At 46.9% G+C, this 23,946-nt stretch overlaps 1 protein-coding gene across 2 annotated transcripts in view; it reads left to right on the forward strand.

The window, feature by feature from the left end:
* Nucleotides 1-23,946, forward strand: part of LOC134840285 (T-complex protein 1 subunit gamma-like) — a 301,273-nt gene that overhangs the window by 258,955 nt on the left and 18,372 nt on the right. The window lies entirely within an intron of this gene.

Genomic DNA, 23,946 nt, shown 5'->3' on the forward strand with positions numbered 1-23,946 from the left:
ATTGCCAAAAACAGAGACATGAGAAAAATAAATGTTTCTTAAACTGGATCCAAAATCAAGTCCGGAAAATTGAGAAAAGCAAATTAAAAACAACAAAACATCTGCGACGAAACATTACGCAACGCCAAAATTGATTTTTATGACAGAAGTACAAATAGTCTGAGTAATTCTAAAAAACTATTCTCTACACTGCGATCACTATGGGGTAAAACAAGTAAGTCTCAGCAAACTATGTTAACTGCATAAAATTTTAAAACATATGTTTCTGGTATCGATGAAAAGATGAAAAACAATTTCGGTAAGCAAAAAAAATCAATCGAATAGGATCTGCAAAATTTTTGCTTTTGTTTCTCCGTATACAACAGAAAAAACAACTGATGCAATTTAAAATTTGAAAATGGCAATAGTACTAGTCATGATGGAAGAAGTAAAAAAAAACAAGCTTTTTCAGTTGTTAGTCAACTACTGACTGATCTTTAATTGTTTATATCATTGAAATAAACAAGGTTTAAGGAAGGATACTGTCCTTCCGATCTAGAGCTCCGACTGCCCGAGTTATTCCAGTATACAAAGATGATTTTGTTACTTTTGAAAGTAATTACAGACCCATTGGTTTATCAATGTCAATTGATGAATGAACTTTTTGGCGAGAAAATCGTTCACAGAATGATGAGTTTTTCAGACCCTTGTGATAACCGTTTTGGTTTTCGACCAAAACATTCCTGCGCTAATGCACTAATTGAAATCACTGAAAAATTACGAAAAAAGTATGCTAAGAAGGAAACAGCACAAGCTTGCTTCGTAGATGTAAGAAAAACTTTTGATAAGAAAAATCATGAAAAATTGCTTGAAAAATTTGAGTTAAACGGTTTTCGTGGAAAATGATTAGGCCTAATCAAAAGTTATTTATCCAGTAGTCTTCAACATGTAGATTATAATAACTGTAAGTCAGAAATTTTTTAAAAAAAATATGTTATTCCCGGTCTTGGGATCCATGCTGTTTCTAATATACATAAATAGTTTGTCTTTACAATTTGGTAACACGAAGTCAGTTTTTAGGCGGATGACACAAAATTTTTTAGCAATGATCAAATAGAATTTCAAAAAGCTTTAAAACGAAGTCAAGAATGGTTCGCTGATGACAAGACTTTCAAACGAAGTCAAGATTGGTTTGCTTTTTGTCAAGTGAGGAAAACTTCACCTCTTAATTTGTTTTGATTTTAAATGATGTTTCTTATGTCAAAAAAAAAAAAAAAGAACAGCAGCAAACCTTTTACAGACAGTAGGACTAAAAACAAAATGATTAAAATGTCTCTCATACGACAAATAACGCAAGTTTATAAATTTGTTTAGAGTATTGATCTCATACCACCAGACGTAGAAAAAAATTGGCCCAATCTCAGTTTCAAAGATAATTATCGTCAAATTTTGATATGCTTTCAAAAATAAATTGTCACCTCAATTTTCAAGATGTTCTTCCATGTCCCTTCTGGGGTACACCGATCATGAGTTGAACTACTCTTAGGTGGGCCCTTCCAGACAGTTGGATAATTTGTATATAATTATTTGTAAATTGAATGTGTTAACTGTTACTGGTAAATGAAAATAAACTTAAAGACCGTAAACGATGCAACATCTAGCCAGAAGATTCCAGATACAACCAAAATGAGACCTTTCAGTAAGTTTAAACATCTACAATTTTGCTTGAGCTTTAAATTCTTGAGCTGACTATTAGAAAGTAGTAGGACCGCAACAAGCTTGGCATCTGAATGACTAATTGCTTTTGCTCGATGTTTAAAAAGTTTAAACTGGACTGTTCGAGCCTTCTTTTAGCCTCGTAAATCCTACTTTCCTCAACATTCGAGCAAAATTCACTACTCAAAACTTTTGTGGCACTGAAACTTATTTGTATATTTTTGTGGCAATGAAACTTATTTGTATTTCAATTTTTCGCGGGGGCACTTGTGTCGTCCGCGAAAAATATATTTTTGTATCAGCCTTGTTATAGCTTTTTCCTTTTCACTCTCTCTTCTACTTGAAAATATCTATCGTCTTGCATGCAAATAATTGAAATAATTTGTCTTGAAATTTTATATTTCGCAAGACATTCAAATATTGAGCCAGACATTCATGTCGACCGGGTAGCCGTGAGCAGCTTGTCAGCCAACGCATTGTTACGGAATATGAAGATCCCGATTGTGGCTCAACCACACCGGTAAATGATCATATGAACGTGACAGAAAGCATGAAGATGTTGGAGGCTGTTGCTTACCGCCTTGTCTGCGAAAAGGGTAAGTAGCCCTTCCGGTCAACTGGGACACGAAATCAAGAGTGGGGCACCCTAATTGGTCATCCAGTCATGGAAATTGATGCAGGAACATTTGGAGATGCTAGAGGAACGAAATCAGATGACCGCGGAACTACTCGTCTCGAAAGAAAACGACACTACCATTGCCGTTTTATGGAATGATCGCGCAAAAGCTGACCTGAGGACGAGCAAATAGGAGGAGGTAATAGCTTAATTGAGTCTCTATTGGGAAAATACTATCCAGATGATTTGTTTCCGACAAGGAAAAACTTGCTTGAGGTTTTCATGCAAAATATGTTTAGCTTGTCCATCAAATTGCTGCTCGCATTGTCCGTTATTTTTCCGAAAGGATTGTTTAGCAGTGTTTTATCGCCTGTTGAAGTATGTGGACCCAAGCCAATAGAACAGACTCACAGGCACTCCTGAGGAAACAGATGAGTAATGATGTGCTGTTATGATGTGCTGTTATGATATGAGTAATGATGTGCAGATGAGTAATGATGAGTAATGATGTGCTAGAAGGGTCAGAGATCTCGAGCTGTCAGAACTGAACTTTAGTAGTCAGTTGCGATCGAAAACGCAGCGAAAGCGTCGAGGACCAATTATGGCCAATCCGAAACTCTGAAATCTTGTTCCTCCAAACAAAAAGTTAAGGCAAGTCTTGAGTATCCACGCGTGGGGAAAAACAATCAAATTGGTGAAGCAAGAGGTGAAGGTGATTCTGAAAAATAAATGGCTGCAAACGGCAATGCCGAATTCCCGTTTAACCGGAGACTGGCACTAGAGATGTAGAGTCCCTTGCTGGTATCCTTCATTGGAGCTCTCGTGGAAAAATAGCAGTAGGAATATACCCATGCTATTCATTGTTCAGTGTTTTTTTGATTATTCAGCTTCCTTTTGAGGGACATGCGTAACATCTTTTGGACGGTACTGGGTCGAAAGCCAGAGGATCCTCGTCGCCAAGATGTAGGCTGATTGCAGTAAAAGACTGACGAAAGGTGGGCTCATCTTCGAGAATCCAGAGTATCGTGAGGAGAGATTTATTTTGATGAAAAGATACATGGCCCTGATGACAGACGACCTGTCTTACACCAGAAGGTGCTCGGTATTATTCAGAGTGGAGGAAATTGAGATAGTTCGCCACGGACACAAGTTAGGAGCCGTGGAGGCATATTGTGTTCCGGGTGAAGAGCAGACGTTCTCGAAGGCAAAGAAAAGTTGGAAGTCTTTGAACGATGAGCGCATGACGTCGCTACAAGCCGAAGGTCTATCCTCTAGTTACGACCAACCGGAAATAACCCATCCGGATGTGAACTTCACACCGTGCCCAAGGAATGACATGAGCAGGGAGGCGTCTTCTGCCTCGCCGACCAGGCCTATGTCAGATGGGATAACGATGGGAGCATCATCAACGTTTGACAGACTGATGACGTCAATGCACAAGCAAAAGGGCGGTGCGTCATCGAGTACTAGGCTACAGCCGCAGTTGACCTCGTCTTCTCTGGGGCTAACCCCGCCATTGGGGGCAGCTGGTGACATAAGTGACATGTTCGCTGGTGTGATGAATGGCCTGGATGAATTGAGGCGGGACATGACTAAGAGGATAGATCAAGTTGACGAGAGAGCTCACCATGGTCGAGAGAGTTTGAAAGATGAGCTAACGCACGTGAAGTCGCAGGCGAGGTTTGATCAGGCTCAATTGATTCGTAACACCGATCAATGCCTGGCTGAGAGCCTGGCACAGGCAAACAAAGAGTCAGAGGAAAGAGAGGCTAGGATGAAAAGAGAGATCGAGCGATTATTGAATGATCATGATAACACCTACGCCCAAACGATGACTGGCCTGGAAAAGAGGTTGGACGCCAAATCTGACTTGATGATGCGGAAGCTTGACGCGATCCTGAATGGGAGTAGTTGGCAGGAGCATTCCAACTCAAGGGAGCGCTCACGCCATGCGAATGTTGGAGATGGTACGGGCAACAGTGCCAGAGCCCAGCAAGGCTCGAAAACGAGCTACGAACATAGAAACAAGGAGCGGCCAAGGGCAGCCCCGCAGAGGCCTGGCTGGACGAATCCAGTCCCGCCGGAGGCAGATGCCACCCCGGAGACAAGATTGCCAACCGTGCCACAAGTCAGTTCAGTACCAGATCTGACTACAGTCTCACAAGACACAACGATGTATGCCTCGATGTTTGAGCCTCTGAACAGATCTCTTGAAACATTCATCACCAAGCTCTCGAAGTCAACCGAGAGAGGAGAGAGGTCAAGAAGAACACTGAAAAAGCCGAAGTCATATAAAGACGAGTCAGACGGCTGCATTGATACTTGGATAGAGGTGATGAAGTTACACTTTGAGGAAGAGAATCTCTCCAAGAAACAAGAGTGCAGCGCGCTGACAAGCAACCTGGAGGGTACTGCATTAAGTTGTGTAATGGCGAAAAGAGCCAATGAGAGAGACAGCGCTCGCAAGATATTCGACATCCTGCTGAATCGTTTCGGCTCTGGAGTACAAGGGCACCAGGCTATGGTGAAGTTCGAGAAGAGGCGTCAGAGAGATGAAGAATCAATAGATAAATTCTTGGACGACCTTGAATTGCTCAGGAGGAGAAGCAACCCGGATGAGAGAATATCCGAGCGAAACTTGGCGATTGCTTCGAAGTTCATGGATGGAGTAAGGAGTGAGGAGTTGAAGACGATGTTGGCCACTCACTTCACCCTGTCGCTTGACCAGGTACCCACGCCTGACGACTTGCGTATGAAGTCACGCGAGTATTTACTCATAAAACCGAGGGCGCAAAATCGTTACAGCAATTATGGCAACTATAGCGGGACAAACACTGGTGCGAATTCCAGTTGGTACAAACCTCGTGATGACATGGATAAGAGGAGGTCGTGTGCGAATTGTGGTTCGATGGACCATCACGTTTTTGCGTGTTCTGCATACAAACAGAACATGAAGGCCATAGGCTTTTTTCTCGAGGACGCCGACGCGACCGACGAGGATCATGAGGAGTACGTCAGAGGGCTCATCATGAAATATGTCCGAGGTGTTTCTTCTGTAATTTGGAGGGACACTTCAAGTCGGATTGTACTCAATTTTGGGACGCAGTAGCGGACGCGAAACATCCCCGCCACGAAGAGGCGCTTTCGGGTGTCAAGGCCAGTCGAGCACGTCTGATGAACGAGGCTGAATCTCGGAGAAAGGAGACGACACCGAGCACCTTCACGACCAAAAAGGTTAAGACATGGCCTGACGAGGTGGTAGCCTTGAACCTCGAAGCAGAGTCGTCTAGCCCACTCAAGGTGGATTACGGCCTGGCGGCAAGGACAGCGCTGCAGAATGTCAAACAGGACCTAGCCACGAAAGAAGTGGAGCAATGGGTAAGGTCGGAGCTGGAGAGCACAGATCTTCGGGAAAATCTTAATGTCCTGGGTAAAACGACAAAAGCAGAAGACAAAGAGGAACCCAAGAAACAGGGACTAAAACTGAACGTTATATCTGGTAAGACTTTCGGCATGACGAAGGCGGGAACCGAAAAAATAATGTCCATCATCTCAGTCGCAGGGCACCAGGTGGTCAAGAACTTGAGTGAGCCATCCGAGATTACACTAGTCCACCTGGACATCTATGCCGACTACCTGAAGGAGAAAGATCCCAAACTGGACTCCAGGGCAGTGCGAGCGCTGCTCACAACGGGAGGTCCGAGGCTGATGAAAGTGGACGGACATTATATCGATGTCCATGGCCCTTACCCGATCCTAATGAATGTGGATGGCATCAATATCTACACGAAAGCTCACATAACTGATGCGAACGATCAGGTTGGCCGGATATACATTGGTCAAGAGGAGCTGAAGGTCAGACGAATCGGACACAACGCGATGATCGAACAAGATGCGGTGCATATTGGTTGCGAGGCCGATCTGGCCGCACACGTTCTGGACGTGCAAGGCAGACAACTTTCAGTAAAGGGACTGCTAGACACGGGAGCAGTGGTTAGTGTCATGCCAGTCAAAACTTGGACCAACATGGGTTTCGAAAGGTCGGATCTCATACCGATAAACATCAGGTTGGCAGCTGCCAATCAGGGAGCGATCTATGTCGCCGGACGAACCCCGATCATTTCACTGCAGCTCGGAGGAAGACAACTTTGGATGAGCTTCCTAGTAGTAGAGAATTTGGACGAATCCGACCAGTTCATCCTAGGAAGGGATTTTGTTCGCAACTTTGACGTCACGATCGATCTCAATGACGGATTGATTAGGATCAAGGATCCTGAGAGAAAGTATGAGAAAAGACCCCTTAATAAGATCTTAATTAATCAGGCCAAGGTGCCGATTTTTCTGGATCGAAAAGTTAGATTAAAACCAAACCAAGCCGTAGTAGCGACGTTTAGGATGAGGAACTTGAATGAACTCAGCAATGACAGACAGGTGTGTCTGGTACCAAATCCAAACAGTAAAAGCTCGGCTATTTTAGGAAGAAGCTTCTCACTCACTCAGAGCGGACTGTGTGTGAGTGTGTTATTGAACACAGAAGCAACAATAGTGACAATACAGAGGGGAAAGAAACTTGGCTACGCTTTGCCTCTGAACACAGACTTTCAGAGTGTGGAGAACTTGAAAAAGTTTGATGTAACTAAATGTCCATTGCATGCGAACCAAGAATGTATAATGAGAAGAGTGAATGAATTGAAATCTTCTGGGAAATTGTTTTCAATGAAGTCGGAAACAGATGATGGGCTGTCTAGTTGTTCCAACTTCCCTGAGAGACCGACGGAGGCAGAGTTAGCAGTGAATAAACCTGTCCTACCTGAGATAGAACATCTGAAGGGTAAAATATCAGACAAGGAACTAGATTCGCTCAGGGCGGTGCTAAATCGGAACGCAGACGTTTTTTCGAAACATAAGGCTGACATAGGTTGTTGCAATTTTGTAGAGCACGAGATCGAGATAGAAGAGGGCTCGGTACCTCATAGGGAAGGGGCGAGAAGAATGACCCCAAACAAGTCAGAAGCGTGTAGGAAGGAAATCGAGATGTTAATGGAGTACGACATGATCGAGCCGTCGAAGTCCCCCTGGGCTTGTGGCGTGGTCATGGCGAAAAAGAAAGGGGGACAACTCAGATTTTGTTGTGATTTCCGTTATCTGAACGCAGTGACTATAAAGGATGCATACCCGATTCCCCGCATCGATGAGAGCCTATCCAAGCTGGGAGACGCGAAGTTCTTCACGACGTTGGATTTGGGCTCTGCATTCTGGCAGGTGCCACTCAGAAAGCAAGATCGAGAGAAAACAGGCTTCGCATGTGAGCTGGGACTGTTCCAGTGGAAGAGGATGCCATTCGGATTGTGCAACGCGACGGCCACATTCCAGCGACTGATGGCCCAGGCACTCACGAGCGTCACTAAGAAATACGGGAATCTCATTATGTGTTATGTCGATGATGTCGTGATTGCAACACCAACCTTGGAAGACCACATAGAGAGGTTGGAGGAGGTGTTTTCTTGCATGAAGCAGGCGGGTCTGAAATGTAAACCCTCTAAGTGTGAAATCCTCAGGGATTCCATAAAGTATCTGGGCCGCCTGGTTGACAAACATGGAGTGAGACCAGATCCCGAAGCGGTTGAAGCGGTGCTGACCTGGAAGGCACCTAAAACAGATACACAGCTGATGAGTTTTCTGGGATTCGCAATTTATTATCGAGAGTTCATCAAGGGGTATGCTGACAAGATATACCCCATGCAGAGGTTGATGAGAAATAAGGGCAAAAAGTTCACCTGGACTGATGAGGCACAAGTTTCATTTGAAAACATCAAGCGTGAACTTTGCGAGGCACCGGTCCTCGGCATGCCAACAGAGAAGATGATGTTCGTACTGGACACGGATGCATCAGTGGTTGCGATATCGGGCATACTTCACCAGGAGCAGGAGTGGAACGGGAGAACGGTTCTTCGTCCGATAGCCTACGGGAGTAAAGTCCTGAGCGATACTGAAATGAAGTACGGCGCGCCAAAAGCGGAGATGTTTGCGGTGATCACTTTCGTGGAAAAATACAGGGCCTACTTGGGGAGTGCTCCCTTCAAGTTACGTGTGGATAACCGTGCCCTTGCCTGGCTGAAAACCTATTCGATGGACCAAAGCTATATTGGTCGTTGGATCGTGCGCCTGGATGGATACCACATGATCATAGAGCACCGTACTCGTGACAAACACCAGAACGCAGATAGCCTCAGTAAAAAGACAGAATTTTATGAGCGCCTCGAGGAGAATCAGGCTAACCAATCAGAGATCAAAGACGGGTTTTCCTTTCTGGACAAAGAAACCTACGACAAGCTGCCACTTACTAGGTGGTTAGACAAGTCAGGACATCCTATACCTGGACACCTTGACCTTCCAGTGGAGATGGCCGCGGAGATAAAGCTTTTAGCCAGAGGCGAGCCCGTTCCGTTGGATCTGCTAGTCTGATCCAACTTGGTACAACAAGAACTAACCAGGCTGGGTATAAACAGCATGGCTCTATTGAACAAGACGGTGAACGTGGCGCCGGACGTCATGGGAAAACTCCGTGACTTGTTGGACAGGGAAGTGGATAGGCATGATCGTGAATGGATGGAGACCATTTAGCGGTTGACGGTCACCGAGAGAACAGAGAAGAGGCCAGTGTCCATTCGCAGCCGAGGCGTTGAACGGGATTGCAGGTCGATTGTCAACCAGCTGGTGAGCTCGATGCCGAAGGAGGTCTAGTTGAGAACTTCGTTCACTGAATGTGGAACACTGAATCAGAACCAAACTACTGAGGAAGTCAGGATCAAGTCGAAATCTAGCTTCACGAGGAGAGTGCATTTCACGGATGCAAAGGAAGAATACGAGCCGAGCCCAGATTGTTCGTCCGTGGACGAGACAATGTCCGGGGAGTCTGATACCTTCGAGCCAGTCAAAGACGACTCGTCTGAGGAGTCAGACACCTTTGAGCCCGTGCAGGACGACTTGTCCGGGGAGTCGGGTTTGAAGCGACCGATGGACAGAGTTTTGTCCGGGGAGTCAAGAAACATCTATGACAACTTGGAATATGATGTTGGGAAATCAGTCGACTCAAGTGTTGACTCGAGGCCCCAGTCCTGGGACAACACGTCTGAAACAACTTCCAATTCCGATATGTCAGAAATCACAATCCACACCTTATTGGTAGACTGGAAGCAGCGCGGGCTGGACCGAGAAACACATCAGGATCCAGACAGGGACAGATACACCTCAGATGAAGAGGGCACTGTGTTAGATAATGCCGCGGACGAGCTCGAGCTGATAGCAGTTTCGAAACGCCCAACCAGATTGCTGCCACATGGTACGGTCGTCCGTACCAATCTGGAACCATCTGTGCAGGAAGCGACGCCTTTGAAAAAGATATGGTGTGTCAAGTTGATGGACGATGCTCATGCTCCGGAGATAATGAGTGGGCAAATGAACGTGGTGAAGACGTATTTGAAAGCCAGGTACAGACTGTCGGATCTCCTAAGGGCTCAACGAAATGACAAAATGACGAGCAGTCTGAAGAGATGGATCGAGAATGGAGCACCAGACAAGGGAGATTTGGAAGAAGACAGCTACAAAATCCTGAAGCAATTCTACCTGAAGCGAAACGACTTGTTGTACATGAACAAGGACGGAATCGTAGCCTGCAAACGAAAAGAGGAGGACAAGGTCCTCTATAAATACAATTCAATAGTGTTACCACAGTTGTACCAGACCGAATTGCTCTTTCGCTCACATGATCAGATGGGCCATCAAGGCGTGGACAAAGTGTATAACAGGATACAGAAACGATTCGAATGGCCGGGATTGAAGAAGGCTTGTGAGAAGTGGATCGCAGCATGCCTGTCATGTCAGCAGGCGAAGGATCTCAGGAAGCTAAGGTTCCCCCTACAGTCAATAGAGTCGTCAGGTTTCAACGAAGTGGTGCAAATTGATCATCAGAAAATCTGTATGACAGCAACGGGCTATAATCAGGTGCTGGTAATGATCGACCATTTTACGAAGTATGCGGAGGCAGCACCCTGCGTGACAGCATCGGCGGAAGAAACATGCGATCATTTGATAAATGTGTGGATAGCGAGGCATGGCTGCCCCATCACGTTCCAATCGGACAATGGCAAAGCATTCGTGGGCGATCTCACGAAGGAGTTGATGAAAAGGTCGCAGGTAGCGCAGGCCCACTCGACCACTTATCACCCGCAAACGAATGGCCTAGTCGAGAGGCAAAATCGCACACTGGTATCCATGCTGAGAGTCTATTGCTCGCGTTACATGGATGACTGGGACAAGCACCTGCCGCAAGTGATGGGTGCTTACAACAGCACGGAGCATTCCACCACGGGAATAAGTCCGCACATGATGTTAACGGGTCATGAAAAAGCGCTCCCGTTGACGTTTTTCTACCCTGAATATGAGGGGAAGAGGACAGCACCGCAAACGTACGTGCGGGATGTTATTAGAAGACAGCAGGATCTCAATGACTTATGCAGGAGGAATACGCAACAGGCGCAAATTAGACAAAAAAGGAGGTTTGACAAAAGGACAGCTGATGCGAAAGCCTACTCAGTTGGCGACTACGTCTGGGTGTTCCAGCAAGTGGTTCCACCAAAAGGAACCAAGAAATTATTAAAGAAATGGCGTGGTCCATTTCAGATAACAGAGGTGCACCAAGGAGGTCGTTTCTATCGATGGAGCACTGGAAGAGCAGCTCATTACGAGAATATCAAACCACACAATGCCTCGTCAGAGGATTGGTGCATCCCAGCGGACATGCAAGAGGGAGACTATTTGATAGTGGATCCTGCTTGTGAAGTGAATGAAAGGGGGACTCGCGACAAGAACGACGGTAATGAGGTGGTGGACGATTGCGATCTACCACTGGATCTCGAGTTGACCGAGCGAGTAGAGGTGGACGATGAAACTCTACCTTATGCCGAAGAAGACTGGGACTGCCCGGAACAAACCGAAATTGACAAAGGAATACAGCCTGACTTTCCTCTCACTATGGAAACACGCCAAAGCAAGAGAGGAAAAAACCAGAAGAAATACAATCCGTACGGCGAGGACTTCGTTGTAGACAGGATAGTAGTGAGTGATGTCATAGACTCGCTGGTGGGACTGGACGAAGTGGCGATGCTAGAAAAAATCGACCTTGTGAACGATATGGATCAAAATTGGATCGACGATCGATCAGAACCAGAAGTGGAGTTCGAACCAGAAGCGGAACAGACTCATGAGCAAGAACTAACAAACTTGCGCTTGCTCGAATGGCTCCATGATCTGCCGACAGATCCAAAAGAGACGATCCTGACGATTCAGGACGTCGATAAAGACGGCGTCAAATACATCAGTTATGACAATACCGAGTCCAACTGGGTTGCCCCAGATGGTCCTCTACGTGTTCCACAATCCAACCTCAATCTCCTAGACTTTGGGCGATCGACGGGGACGTCGATGGATATTTTTGTCCGGGGAGTGGGGGTAGGACTCACCCACACCGAAAATCTGATAATAAAAAAATTGAAATCGGCAAGAGAAACCGGAGAACTAGAGACAGAGGGCGAAAATGCTAAAAAACCACCTTTTGGACGAATCTTTGAATCGTATTTTGATCTACCGAACCATTATTCGAACAATATCGTCATAACGGATAGCGATTTCATACTCACGGAACGCACGTGCGCCATAGCGATAACCGCGGACGTAAGCTTCAAAACAGCACTAGCGGCTGACTTCAAAAGAGAGTACAAAAATATCGAGTTTTTGTGGAAACAGAGGCCTGGTGTGGGAGGGATGATAGCGTTGCCCCCTGTTGCATCACAGATACCAGGGAAATATTTGTGTTTCCTGGTTACCAAGGCCACTGATAGGCAACACGTGAATCCGGAGAGCTTGGTATTGGCCTTGACTCGACTTAGGGATTTCCTGGTTGAGAGAGGTGTGACCTCTCTCTCGTTACCAGTTTATGATCCCAATAGAGGGAAGCTACACCCGAGACAATTGTACGCTCTTGTGCATGTGATATTTTCAGAAACTGACATAGAAGTTTACTTACATAAAAAATACTATCTGAGTATATGCTAAGAAATGCATTCAGCGGTAAGTGAGTTTTATTAAGTCAACTTGATAGAGGTTAGGATTAAGCTTAGATTAGGATTAAGTTTTATGTTTTTATGTGATAGTGTAGGTGTGCGATGTTTATGTGTTTATGTTATATTATTGTTATGATATGTTTTATGTTTGTGTCATAAAAGACCTGGGGCACTCCAGGTCATCAAGGTGACAGCGCACATTCGTGCTACTCTGAAAAAGGTAAAGGTGGACGATCCACCTTGGTGCTAAAATTTTAAATCGGAATTGAAAAGAAAATTTCAATGGAGAGTTTTAAAGAATTGAATGATGTTGTATCCAAAAATGATGGTTCTAAGTCGCGACTTATTTTTTAGATCTTGATTGATCGAAGATTGTTTATTGAATCCATTGAATCGAAACGACACAAGAAGACACTAAACGACAGCAAGAATCAACACGATAAGAAATGGGTGACACGAACGATTTCATGGAATTCCTCTCAGCGAGTCTAGGAGCGACTCTAGACGAGATCTATCAGCGGCTGATCGATTGTGATTTCACACGAGAAGACCCGGGGTTGGCGATGTTTGTGGTCGCGCTCCTTAATGCACTAGGACGAGAGGGTCGAGGGAATCGCCCTACGGAAGTCGTGTTGATGTTGGCCTTCGGTGAGTCCGCGACCGCCGAGAGAGGTCGAAACCGACTGATGAGATGGCGGCGTGGAGAAATGTCTGGCCACGACCTGGCTCGTGAGCCAGGACTGGGTGAACAGAGGGACCACCGGCTAGGTGAGATGCCCTTACCCGTCCAACCTGCGCAGCCACTCATTGGAGCGAAGAGACAACGTGATGGGCCAGGCCCGTCACATTCGTTCGACTCTCCTACAGCCGCTCCTCCATTGAAGAAAGTGAGGGTGAGTGAGATAGAGATCCAGACGTCGGAGACGATCGAGACGCTGGAAAAGAAGGAGAAAGATCAGAGCGAGCTGTGTGCCAAACTCCAGGAGTATAGGGCAATAGCTCGAGAAAGGGACGAGTGGAAGAAGAAATACGAAGATCTACAGGTGGCTTATAAGGAGGATGAAATAAAGCACCTGAAGGAGCTGTATAAGGTGAGCCAAGTGTCACCGGAAGTCCTGGCGAGCATGAGATCCTCGGAGGGATCCAACGACACACGCCCCGGGACAACAGCTCAGGAGCTGTGTATATCGAGAGGGACCGAGGTTCTGGATTTGCGTGCATCGAGAGAGCCCGAGGCTCCTCAGCAGACACGACCGTCTGCTTCTAGTCAAAGGTTCACGATACCAGACCCTTCTGACACTTACCTCGCCCCTCAGTTCCAAGAATCGTTCAACCAAGTGGCCCGAGCAACAATGGAGGAGATCAACCGGACCACTGGACGGACATTGGGTAGGATCGTTCCTTCCCAGCGTCGTGATCAGTCATCAAATAGCTCGGAGCGAGCACCCCACACGATAGCGTCCTCGAGGTCAGCGCCTGGTGGAGTCTTTCAGAAGTCTCGCGTAGTAGACATTAGGAAGAATCTGATGGCACGTCATCAGTTCACGCAAGTGGCAGCCGAGCATCCTCGAGCCTGCCTGAATGACATGAGCTGGAACCCCGCCACGAACGACCAGGTAATTCCCCCAGGGAGTCGCCATTTGATCATTGGAGACAGTTTGGTGAGAGATCTGAATGAGATCTTCGTCAATGGTCAGACTACCATTCTGTCCTTTGGAGGAGCCTCAGTGGCTCAGGTCATCAAAATGATGGAGTTCCAGAGCGAGGATCACCTGGATACATTAATAATAATGCTGGGGACCAATGACGTCTCGAGAGCCCCCGTGACTCCGGAGAGCAAGTGGGAGCCTCTATTGGTGTGTCTCTTGAACGAATTGAAAGAAAAGTACAGACCCAAGCTTGTGATCTTGTGCACGATACCACCAAATCCTTTCATGAATGGCAACGTGACGCGGTGGAATGAAATGACCCGCAGTCTGGTGAGAAACAACCCTGGCGAGTTGCGACTCCTGGATCTCGAGAACATGCTGCGCATGATTGATCACATCGCGCTCACTAGAGATGGAGTACACTTCAATACCCAACGAGGGAGTTATTGGATTAATGATGTGTTTCAGACGCAATCGAGGGCGACCGGTTCTCTGGCTCGGACCAGTTCGACCGGAGGAAGTAGAATAAGGAAAACCGTGCCCGAATCCCTCGTCAACCGTCTAGGGCCCTTGGCAACAGAGACGGTTGCAGCCGCAACCGTTGCTCCGAGCTCAAACGTGAGAGACAGGCTAGGGACTGCTCCTCCTCCCAGGCCGCAATCGATTGGAAGCCGACTCGGGAGATCAGTGGAACAGAACAACAGGAATAACTCCCAGACCGCGTCTAGGAGGAACGATCCGCCTGCCACGACAAATCCTGCTTCGATAGCAGGACCGTCTACAAGTACCGTGCCAGCGGATGGAATCTAATCAGGCAGCGGGCTGCTTTGGAATAGGTCAGATCCTAGTCATTGGGGTCAGTATAAGACGGAGATGTCGGCGAAGTTGAAGATGAATACCTTGACGTGTCGGGAGGACGCAATGAGAATGACTGGCGGAGAAAGTCCCACAGTATCGCGACTTTATCGGATACCGGGCGTGGATCGGCTGTTAGCAGAGCAGGAGAAATTCAGCTCCTCGACCTCACTCCGACATGTAGACTTGAATGGATTGCCTCATGACAATGCCTTTGGACCTTTGAACACCCGGTCGCTCACCGATGTTCGAGATAGGACCCGGGAAAGGACACCACCTGCTCGCAAGGGCAAATTCCAGACAGAGAACAAGCCCAATAACAAGCATCACAAGATGTACAGGCAGTTCGCTAAACCACCCGGTCAGACGCCTGGCGAGTATTCGAGGGACTACCCCCGAACGACAACAGTGGTTGGAGACGATAAGAGATATGGGAAACTGAAGGCCCCAATAGGCGATGGCCTTTTTGCAGCTTATGATCCCTTGGACATGAAGGCTGCCAAGTATCTGATTGTGGCCGGCTCCGATTATCTCTACACGCCCCGTTCTCTCTTTTGGCCCGATGTGATTTTCTTGACGGCACCTAAATTGGACTGGGGACAAGCAATCGGCAAGATGATAAGTGTGCGAAGGGTGGTCAGTATGGAGCCGCAGGTAATAGTGGTTGCAGGCTCAAATGATCATCTGCAAAGCAGGGGTTTATTGTCACGTCTGACGGATGGGTCGATCCCGAGTAACGAGGTTATAGGGGAGGCGATAATGACACTGCTCTCGGCGATGGCTGAGGTAGAGGCAGCAGCAAGACAACGCTTCACCATGAATGTGGTGAAGGTGATCTTTGTATTGTCACCAGGGTACGCTGCATTACCGGAACCCCTCCAATTTGTATATACAATGGTCACAACAATAGCAGAGGGGAGGTTCAATGTGATAATTCCTGCCCCAAACAGAGTAGTGGACCCGGACAATTACTACCCGTCCCGATCTGAGCTTCCCGCCGTTTGGGCTGACATTTCGAATGCCATACAGGGGCTCAGAGATTGTAGCACAACTCGGTTGGTGCTAGATGAGGTTCTGGGGTTGGAGCTGTCCAACTTCGCCAGATTGCTGAAGTTAAGACCAGGGGTAGATGACGATCATCTGTTAGTACAACAGGTGGCTGATGATCTCTGGTTCAGACAGATGGATCATGCGGAGAATGAGCAGGGAAGGATGATCAGAAAGAACATGACGTCAGCGGAGGAGGACCTCATGGCAATGGCTTTGCGTACGAAGCCGCACAACAACGTATGGTTGTATTTGTCACCGAGGCTGTGCACCTTGGGTGAGGACGCGTTCGAGCATGCGCCGGCAATAATTAAAGAGATACGCGTGTATCTAAAGAATCTATTTGATGCCCGGGAGTTAGCTGGAGGCAAGATGTTGAAACTGATGCAGGACGTTAACACGATGTCGCTGGACAAGTTCCAAGCTGACGTGCTGGCCACGAAGGCACAGTATGAACGATCAGATGCTATCTTGGGTGGAATGGGAGTGGGATGGACGCCATCTTTCCTATCGACGTGCTATCCGAAGGCATCTAGGAACCTGATCGCGAGTTTCGTCAAGGACATCAGGAAGTTGTCGATTGGCCTGGTGCTAGCCTTATACGTGACATTTGGTCATGAAAACTTTGTGAAAGGACCGGCAAACCTCTTTACCCAAGCGTTGGCAGATTTGAGATTGGATGGACTCCTGACTCTGATTGCCATGACCTACGGTCGACTGGGTGACTTGCTTGTGCCGTTGCGTTACCCTGAACAACTCCTGGGAACAAGTCGCGAGTTCAATGCGCAGTTGGAAACCGCCTCGCTCAGGAAGACGAAGGATTGGAGGACTCTCCTGCTTCAATACCTCTTGCAACAGAACAGAAGCGTCACGGGAGAAGACAAGGTGGCGACGAACGCAGGCGAATGTAAGCAGTATTGTGGCATGCCCTTACTAACAGACTTGGCTGTCATGATGTGGATCGATCCGTTGGCTCTGGTCCACGGACTGCGGGAATTCGTCACAGTGGTGTATGGACCGGTGATAACTTTCGCGTTCCCGGACGTACAAGTAAAGGCATACAGGAATTCGGTGTTGTATGTCAACCTGTATCAGTCGTGGATTGTTCCGTGCTGAATTGGGTAGAGCAGAGTGAACTGAGAAGGCTGGCTAGCGACGATAGGCTGTTCGGAAGAATAGCAGAGCCAGGCTGGGTGTTGATGGACTTCAACAACCACTTCAAGTGCCGAATGGGCCGTGAGGATCTGTCCCACATCCAGTTTAACCCAAAACTTTGGAATTTGAGACCAGTGGTGAAAGATACCGGAGAGGCTGTGAGAGTACCTCAATTGCCAGGAGCCTACACACACGCGAAAGAGAATCAGCAAACATGGCTTCCTGGGTCCAGGCCGCTGCCGGACCAATGCCCTCGATATCCACCGATAAGAGAAGAGAATGCTGAAGTGGAGTGAAGGGATGGAGCCGCGCTTCATCAGCTGGAACGCTGCCGCCGCGCACACGTTTGACTTCTCATTTCCTGATGCTTGGAGTAGAAAGAAGATCAAGGCACTACCTTCCAGGAGACCAGAGGTCTCGGCCGAAATGTGGAACGAAGTGTATTCTCCCACGGATGACTTATCGAGACTGAAGTGGTCAGGAGAAGCGAAAGTAGCGATGCTGGAGGTGGCAAGGGAGAGCAGAGGAGGCTCATATATAACGATAGAAGACCTGGCTCCACATGGCGAGGAGTTGGTAGAATTCCTGGTGGATGATGAATTGTTTAATTACGCAGGAGACATGACCGTACCGGCTCGGCCGGATTCGGGCACAGACGCACGACAAGGACCCTCGGGACCCAAGCCAAAGCCTGATGCGGACGACGATGAATTGATGGATCAGGACGATAACGATGACGAGACTGGAAATAAGACGGAAAAAGCGGGAGAGACCGATCTAGGAGCGTTGGAGAGGGACTTGCTAGAATACCGGTTCAGTGAAGACGACGATGGGGAAGTCGATGGGAGTTTATTGCTGATGGCACCATCGTCCTTCATGTCTGCTACAAAGGAGGCGTCGGCCGATCTATCTCCGATGGACCCAATAAGCCAGGCTAGAGAGTGCCGAAGCAGGGGTCCGCAGAGACTGCTTCATGAATCACCGAGGAGGAGGAAAATCGAGGAGTCAATGAAGATATCATTCCTCAGTACGTTACCAGAAGAGCAATGGGAAAGATATCAAATGGAACTGGAAGGCAAGACAGGAGCAACCTGGAGCCGAGTGAACTTCATGGAAAAATCATGGGACGTGATACGACGATATGGGACACAGTCCATAATGAAGGTGGGATTGAATCAACCCATCATGCGTGAGGTCCTGGAGAAAATAGTGAACTCCATGGAGTCGGATGTTCTGACCGAGTCAGTTACAGAAGACAGTGCCGATGATCAGCAGGGCACAAAAAAATTACTTGTTAGAGAGCCAAAAAAGGGCTGAAGAGACTGAAAGGAAAGTCAGGGAGTCGAGTCGTGAACCAGAGGGTGGTGAAGTCAAAAGCCAAGGCAGTGGTGACCTCTCTGATTAGTGCGGGTCGTTCAGGCGAGAGCGGGCAAGGAGATGGTGCGACACCAGCCGGGGGAGAAAAAGAAAACCTGATACCCCCTATGCTCTTGGCAGGTCTGACCATAACCGCCACGAGATCGAAGAAGACGGCGCGAACCCTGGCAGACACTAAGTTAGAACTGGAAATCCTCAGTCAATGTGGATCTGGAGGACTTGAAGATTATAGACCCTCGCGAATCAACATGGCCAAGTTGAAACTGGAAGGACAACTCGACGTGGTCGAGTACAGTCGAATAACTGTGCCGGAATCGGTCCACATGGGAGATCCGGCAGGGGGTTATGTGGAGATGTTGAAAACGAGGAACTCCGCGAGAGGGCACCTGATGGCTTGGAGCGAGAAGCGAGTCATGCAGGAATATCTGAAAGAGCTCACGGAGAATTCGAACTTAAATCGAAAAGAATACGGAACGGTAATGTCCTCTGAAGCGAACGAAGTCGGATTGGAAAAATTGCTAGAAATCTCCTGGAGGGCGGCCCTCCAGAGATACTTCGACGAGGCGATGCATGCACCTGCTACGGTGGCGGCATACCTGGCTCATCCTTGCGTGAGAACTGATCTGCAAGTACGGTTGGCTTGGTGCTTGATGGGCATCAGGAAAGCGGAGTATGAAGCCAGTAATGATTCGAAATCACGGGAACAGGAACTGGAGTTGATGGAAGCTCTGCGAGCGTTGATTTCGAAAGACGATTCTGCGATAGCATGGGCTAAGCGTAAGGATGCCCTTTGCTTTGTCAGGTTCGTGGTGGATCGTATCCCCACTCCTGTTTTGAGAGAATGCATAAAGATCATTCGGCAAAAGGGAGTTGATTGTGAAAGGAACTTCCTTAGGGCACTCCTGGAACTATATCAGGACATGCCATTGACTGTGCCAAGCTAGGAGTCGAATGATATGGAAAGCTATCGCAAGTTGGAAGAGGTGAGAAGATATTCCAACAAAGAATTGAAAGTGAGCCGAGAGTTGATTGAAGCGGTCAGAGGACAAAAAGAGTTTGCAACACTAGGGAAACTGAAGTCGTTCCAATATGTGTCTGGCATACCGGGGATGGCGTATAATCCCTTCGTGAATGAAGAAGCCAGGGAAGCGTACTTCGACTATGAGCAAGTCATAATACTCGATTTCTGGGTTGAACGTATTAAAGAAACTGGGATGCTGATGGTGGAACAACCCAAGCGGGGAATTATCTTGGAAGAACGAGTGGTCGAACCCTCGGTTCCCGAGCTAAAGGGGCAAGTGAGTTTTGATTGTGGTTCTTGGGACGGTCCCTTGAAAACCAGTCTAGTGACGATGTGGGAACTCATGAAGCCTTCGTGGTGTCCTCATCCTAACGCCGGCTTAATCTGGGACATGACAGCGGATGTCATGTTAGACCGAGATGATGACGCGAGTCTACATGATCTGGCCATGATACACCATCTGCTGGCCATGAAGTTGACGAAGCGGAAGAGCAATCCATCCACGGAGCTGCCTGAAGAAAGTCCATCGAGCGATTGGTTGAAGCAAGGCACATGCTTGGCTCAACAAAGTAGGATGGAAGGGCATGTTTGCAACTTGGGACACTGCCTGATTACGCTGAGCGAGCAGCATCGACAACTGGCACGATTGTACGGAAGATTGAGCATGTCAGATAAGAGTGCCATGGAGTTGGTCGCAGACTGCCATGGGGTGACAGACGTAAACTTGATCACAGCCCTGGGATTTTGTAGCATGACGAGTTCGATAGAATCGCTTGAGCGCCTAGAGCGTGCCCATGAGCTAGTGACGTCCCTCAGCGTGGAGGTATTCCCTGGAGCGTTACAGACAGAGCAGAAGATTGGGGGCTGGCGAGAAGCTCTAGAAAATGAAATGAATCTGAAGGATAGTGAAGCCTATCACAGACCTACTGGTTCAAAATATATGGTGGGTTCAAGCTCCGCGCCATACTGTAATAGCAAGTATCCTACGCACATGGTGGTAATGGATGCGAGGACGCAACAAGTATTGGTTGACCAACTTTTCTCTGTGCCAAAGTGCGTGAGGTTGGCCAGAATGTCGGAAAAGTCATATGACTTGTTGGCAAAGATCTTTCGGGCAGTCCCGAAGAGATCCGAAAGCGAGTTGCAAGACGTTGTGGGTGAAGAGTTCATGAGACTGAACGAAGGCAATGTGAGTGAGTTCCAGAAACAGAAAGCGAGTGGAGCCTTACCCACTGAATTCCCCACAATAGAGGAAAAAGACGATTTACATAGAATTCTGATGGAAGTGGAACTGTTGCTGGGAGCCTCAGGATATCGGACCCGAAGGAACATAGTGAGAACCCATGGGGAGTATCCTTGCCACTGCTTGGCGCAGACGTTGTGGTACCCCAAACGCGGGAATCTGATGCTAGTATGGGACGTGGAGGAGTTGTACTCCACGGGGTTGCCCGATCAGAATCAACAAGTGTCAATCGTGGTGGTTAGCGCCATGCTAGCAGTGAGATGGCTGGAGGCTAACGCGGACACAAGTCTGCAGGAGACGGCCGTGCCGACTCCTGAACAGCTGAGCAACGTAAAAATGAGTCGTGAATTGGATCTTTTCAGAACCACCTGCAAGGTTCTGAGGATACCTAAAGCCATTGAAAGAATATGGTCAAGGCAAAGATTGATGCCTTGGTTCCGTGCAGTGATGACATCATGGATGTATGAACGCGCGAAGCGTCACATGTCAAAGAACACGGAAGCCTATCAATCTTTCCAGCTAGATATAGGACCGGGAGCCTATAAGAGAGCTTTCTTGACGCACAGAAACGCGGTCACCACAGGGGTGAAGCGGGTAGCTGGAGCGCCTTGTGTTACTGAAGATGAGAAGAAAGAGGTCTTAAGTGCTGACCTAGAACGAAACGTGAGCCTATGTCTTCACAACAGCTTTTGCAGGAACCGGGAGCAGAAGGTGAATGTGGACTTGCTATCTTGTTGCAAACCGAGGCTGTTGGAACAGGAGAGTTAGGGCACGGCCCGCAACTCCATGGACATGCTGGAGAAAGTGTTGGAAGACAGCGAAGATCAGGATGGAGAAGTGATGGAATAAAGATGACCAAAGAAGAGAAGAGAAGGAGAGAAAACTTGATTTTATTTGTGTGCTAAAACTTAAACCAATCAACCAAGTTTTGATTATTGAACTTGTGAAACTTTTTGTTTTGATCTAGTTTGGTCAGACCAAACTTTGAAAACTGTTGCAATTGTTAAAATTGTTGAAATTCTTGATTTTAGTTATGGCTATTTATGTATGTATATAAGGAGCATAGGTGAGTATATTTACCTATTTATTCACGACTGAAGTTTTTAACCTGTGTAAGATACAAATTCACTGTGTGGCGACATGGTAAGTTTAAGTAAACTCGCTCGAGAAGGGTGGGTAACTCAATAACTTTCCTAGCCACAGAGTTTCTTAGTTTTAATATTGAAAGGACCGCATAGATGACTGATTATACTTGGTGAGTGAAGTTAAGTTAATTTTAACGGGTGCGTGGCCGTACCACGTCCCACTTTTTAATCACAAAGAGCGAAAAGAAGTTTTATGGCAAGACGACGTAAGTGGTCAGAAAAGAAATTTTATCTAGGACACTCCTCATGGTGCAAATTTTGTGAAACTGTTGAAAGGCAGTGAGATGTAGTACGATGCCATTTGTGAACACGTAGTGAGTTGAGGTGGGGTAGATAAATTTCATTTTCTTATGCGATTTGTAAGATTGATGGTAGAAAACTGGATAACTACTTGACGATAACCCGGTGTTATGCGATCAATAGGGACATTGATGGAGACTTGTCCGGGGAGTATGTGCCATTCTGCCAGATGACACAGCACAACCTTCCGGCGACGTAAAAAAGAACGACTAAAGGCCTTATTGACGAAAAAGTATTGCGGAGGGTCGGAATATTCTAGAATTTTTATTTTTAAAATTTCGATTGGAAGAAGAATATTTCTCACAAATACGAAAAACGGCCATTTTGACTGAAAATGTGACGGAATAAAAAAGAACGACAGATATTGTGAAAAACAGTCGTACAAGAGACGGAAATTACGAAGCCTCTTATCGTGGCAACAACGCACGATAAGACACTTTTCAACAGATATTGGTGGAGAAGGAGGCTTCAGTGGGGGGAAGAAATATACCACGGGACCCTCCCGGGACACGAATTATAAGAGATAAGAGCGTTATCTCAGGAATATTACGGGAGCGGAGGCTTGGTCCCCCAGAGACTGTTCTATGTGAAGGGACTGTATAAACTAGTTTATAGCTGCTGGAATGTCATAGATCTTAATTAACACCGTTATTGTTTAATATTTCAGAACATGAGTAGCTAGAAAAAGGAAAGGGTCAATTCATCTCCAATGGATTTAATATAGAACTGTCACATAAAAACATGTTAAAATAGGTTGTTTGAGCCGTGTTTTTAATGACAATCACGTAGTCTGAGGATCCGAGACTCAGCTATGTGGTTGTGTTCGCATGTAAACGAAAGCTGATCAAAAGTCGTTTGACTGATGGCCTAAAAATGGTAACTTTTTACTTTGCCCTAAACAGACCAGAAAATCAACTGGCAAGGTCGAGACGGTGAAAAACGAGTAGAATTAAGGTAACTGACGCCTGCCAGTCGTTAATAGGTACTTTTCCTACGCTCCGTCGCTGTGTAGTATTTGGGCGAATGTTACATTTTATGCATTTTGTAAATTCTGTTCGATGGCACTGGACCATTTCAATGAAGACTACGAGACTCAATGAGGACATTGACCGGGCTGTCCGGGGAGTATGTGACATTCGAACAGAATGTACAAAAATGCAGTTTCGCAATCGAATTTTTATCGACCAAAATAAAGAACATCGATCTGGGAAGATTGATGGTTTTAATGATTAGCGACGTTATGAACGATTGGACGAATTGGGAAGGGTTAGTTTTAACTGACATGCTAATTTTTAAAATTTCGATTTGGACATGAATGACACGTAACCTTTTATTATTTCGCACACACTGAAGCGGCGAAACACAACAACAATAGTCGCAGTGGAAACAACTACGAGAAAACGACAACAGATTGAAATTGTAATTGGAGATTGTCAGGAACCCGAGAAAAGGAAGAGAACACGAGAAAAAAGAAGGGTTTTGGGACGGCGTGTCCAGCCTTCCAGAAAGAAGTAGGAGTGCTATTTCCCCGGATTCCAGAATCCGGAGGGGTCTCGGGCCCAGAACTCAAACTGTTATATAAAAACTTTTAGCTTACTGGTCATGTCCTGAGTTGAATTTAATTAACATCCAGATTCATTTTCAGAGAATGAGAAGCTAGGAGTGAGGGAAAGGGTTGATCCATCTTCGATGGAGATGATGATTTCTATCTACTGAACAAAA

This window comes from Symsagittifera roscoffensis, chromosome 2 (genome assembly GCF_963678635.1).
Source record: "Symsagittifera roscoffensis chromosome 2, txSymRosc1.1, whole genome shotgun sequence".
Lineage (NCBI taxonomy): Eukaryota > Metazoa > Xenacoelomorpha > Acoela > Convolutidae > Symsagittifera > Symsagittifera roscoffensis.